Here is a 4,121-nt window from a genome sequence, read left to right on the forward strand (position 1 = left end):
ACTTGTTTCTTTTTGTTTCGTTCTTTGTTTTCTCTGTTTTACAGCATTACCCGACCCGACTCTTTCGTTTTTCTTTACTGTGCTCTTTTTTAGTATCTCATCTTCGTCTTTCAGTTTTTTTCGATGGTTTCCTGCTTGGTCGGTTTGTGATTGCCTTCTTCTGGCACTTTTCTTTCCATCTATTTTTCTGTCCAATTTCTCAATTGATGCTGCTTTTCCTATTTCAAAGTCGGTAGCAATACATACAATACGTCGTTGATTATTACTTTCTGAAAATTTACTACCTTGCTTGTTAGCAAAATTAAACACCAAATTATTACAAAGCTTTGAATATAGTAACGACAAAATAAATAATCGAATAGATTCAGTTCACACTCCCTTTTACAGGTTTTCTGTTTACACGATTTTTTAATTACTCCTTAATGTAATATCAAACCTAATAACAGATACGGAAAAAAAAGTTGTGTACAAATTCAACTTATAGATAATCAGAATGAACCTCGTAATTTAACCGTCCTTTTTATTGAATTTTACACAACCAACTTGAAATAAAAACCTAAGTTTCTCTATCGAATCCAATTCTAATGGGTTCATAAATAATAAAATTCATGTAATACAAACGGCTTCAATTTGCCCATTGATTCATATCTTTAAGAACACACAAATCCAAATTTGCCTTGAGAAACATAAAACTTCAATGAAATAGAATTTAAGTTGCCACGAACTTCTGTAGTTCGCACGCATTCGGTGGGTTTAAATTAAACGGTATAATTAGTTAAATCCGAAAATAATATTTAATTAATTATAGAAATACATTCACAATTAAATATAATTACCAAGTAATTTCAACTGAATCGGAAGCTGACGGAACGAGGCGGTAGACCAGGTGAATGAGGTCTTGCCCCTGGACAAGAATTCGGAACGGTTGCCACAGCAGATTGTTATGAGAAATGAGAAAAACGGTCTCCAGAAGACCTTACGGTTAGCGGCGTCGACTTCTGGCGAATGAACTAAATTCTGAGGTACGGCACACGACAACGCTAACAAAAAAATGTTAAGCGGAACGGAAGCACAAATTAATTAACGGTATCTACTGGGAAACAAAATGCAGGAAAGCAGAACACAGCCCTTATAATTAGCGCAAAAAAGATAGCAAACGCTTACCTTTAAATTTAACGGCACGGTGATAAATTTGATTTCAAAATGTACTCGAGCACAGCGAAAAATGTCAAAAGGTCCTCTTAAATCGTGTTGTTACCTTATACAATATTCTTCCCAAAATACGGATAGGGAACGTCGGAATACAACGATATACGGCACACACAAAAAAACGTGTATATGGCAACTAGTTTCCTTATCGGCGGTTATACGGCTCTACAAATTAAAACATTACTTTTACTTTCTATTTCTTACTCCTAAGAGAAATAAATAAATCTGTGAGCTACGGTTTCTTAGTAACAAAACGCCTATTAAATAGCTAGTAGAGGTCATCTATGTTCATAAATTCCGGTATAAAAACTGAGTACTTCATTACAAGGAAAATTTTCTTAAAGGTAAGCAACCCACTGCAAACTTCTATTTTAATTAAAAAAGTGTATTTTGCTTAATGCGTTATAGAATAATCAGTGCCCGCCAATTTGGAGCCTGAAGCTTGAATCTTGAAGCAAAGTTATTAAAGCCAGCCCTGAATTTTAAGGCTTCAATCATGAACCCTTGAGGCTTACATTTTGAAACGTAAATTTCAAGGCTAAATAAGGTCTCCAATCGTAGGTTTTTGTGCCTGAATACCAAGGCTCTTGATGCTTTTGTCTTGAAATATAACTTAAATTTTAAAACTTGAAACTTTTTTAAATTTCAACCTTAGTACTTGATTTATTAAGCAGCAGAGCAAAGCGATGCAAGCTTTATAGGGGGTCGATGTTGTCCGTCTGTCCGTGAACACGATAACTGTCAAACACTTGGATCGATTTGGTTCAAACTTTGCACAGTTAATATACAGTATGTAAAGCGATGGGGTATACAAGAGGGAATTTTTTTTTTTAATATTGATTTATGAAAAAAATTTACACTCCATAATATGTTTTGCTTGCTTTGAAAGTATCAATAACGTTTCGATTGTTTGTGGTTTGATAGCAATACTCTATCTTAATTATAATGTAGAATGATAGCTTTCAATTAAAAAAATTAATTTTATTATTTTTCCAGATTTCTATAATAGTTATTTATATATCAAGGGCATTAACGCGATATTTATGCCGAGGGCGACAGAGCCCGAGGGCCTCTGGCCCGAGGGATTGTAAGTCGCCCGAGGGTTAAATATCGAGTAATGCCTGAGGTGCATACAACATTTTATTTTTCATCGTTCCAAATACAAATGTAATGATTATTGTTAGTGCTTCATACGAATCAAGTAGCATCTTTTTTTTATTACATAACTCCGTCAATATATTTGACAGGCAGTTTGAGGGCATAATGAGAGGGCATAATGGATTGTCATCTCATTATGCCCTCTCATTATGCCCTCAGTCGTCATAGACTGCTTTATATATCTCATATGACAGATATAATTGACATATAATAGGCAAATGAAAAATAAATAAATTTTAGATTATCGAAACGTTATTGGTACTTTCAAAGCAAGCAAAAATATCATGAAGAATAAATTTTTTTCATAAATCAATATTTAAAAAAAATTCCCTATTGTATACCCCATCGCTTTACACACTGTATATAATAATAATAATAATAATAATAATAAAAAAAATAAAAAAAAACACAAAACTCCTTCTTCACAGAAACACACCACGTTATCACAACCCACTCGTATTCAACCCAAACGCAAAGCCAAAGAAACACTTACACAATAAACTCCATTTAATAAAATTACAGGAATTATTATAATGATTTTTTTTTTGTTTTGTTTTCCTCTTTCCTGATAGCGTTGGCTATTGTGCCCATCAATAGGTATGTTGGTAAGTACGAATTACATTATCCCTAGATGTCCAATGTACGTGTGTGATTTTTTTTTTTTTTTTTTAAGGACCCTACATAACTTCACCAGACACAGACACAGACACTAATCGTTACTTGATTTTAATCCGTGCGATTAGTTAACCAGGCTAGACCTGAGTTCTCACAAGATACACCGACCATAATGTCTTTATTCAACAAGCTAAATAAAAATAATTGTAAACACAACATACAAAACAATAAAATTAAAAAAACTCATATGCTTGTTGAACCCCAAGGCGATGTTCAGGTTGGTCACAAGTAACCTCCTGCTCTTCCACTTAACCTTGTTTCAATATATATATTTTTATAGATCACCACTTCTAAGTAAATCTACCAATTGACTTTTTCCCTAAATACATTAAAATGCTCTCCTTAGTTTGTGTTGCATTTTTCTGTTTCAGTACTAAAACCAACTATCGTACCAAATGTTTGAAAAATAGTCTCTTGAATGTCTTGTGATCCAAAGTGCTACATTTTAGAACAGATGGAACAGAATTATAAACATAGGCGACGTAATAAACAAATGACCGGCGAAAAGATTATAGAGAGTGACGAGGTATTGACAATAAACCGCGGTGCCTTAAATTTAAATGATGTACATCTGTTCTAAATTGAATTAGGCCATATAGGTAAGGTGGAGAGTAATAATTATTTTCCGAAAAAAGCATGCCGCATGCAACAGCCGTCGATCGCTCATTTTCAACCAACCCACATCTTTCAACTTATGTGAACTATGCTCTCGCTTTTTGATACCGAAGATAAGCCGTAAACATGAATTTTGTACTTTCTGGATTCGCTTAATATCCACACTATCAATACAAGGACCATAAACAGTATCACAGTATGTGAAATGAGAAAGTACCAAAGAATTACAGAGCATCGCCTTTGTTTTTTGCCCTAATATTTGCCGATTACTGTAAATAATTTTTAAGTTGTAATAAGCCTTTCTAATGCACTCATTAACATGCTGTTTAAATTTTAGGTTAGTATCTAGTTTAAGCCCTAAGTTACGCGACACGTCTGAGCACTGTAAGTTCACATCGTCAATTTTGATATTTAAAGATTTCAGCGCTTTTTCACGCTCTTTCGCTCTACCAAAAACCATAAGC

This window comes from Photinus pyralis, unplaced genomic scaffold (genome assembly GCF_008802855.1).
Source record: "Photinus pyralis isolate 1611_PpyrPB1 unplaced genomic scaffold, Ppyr1.3 Ppyr1.4_LG8, whole genome shotgun sequence".
Taxonomy (NCBI): Eukaryota; Metazoa; Arthropoda; class Insecta; order Coleoptera; family Lampyridae; genus Photinus; species Photinus pyralis.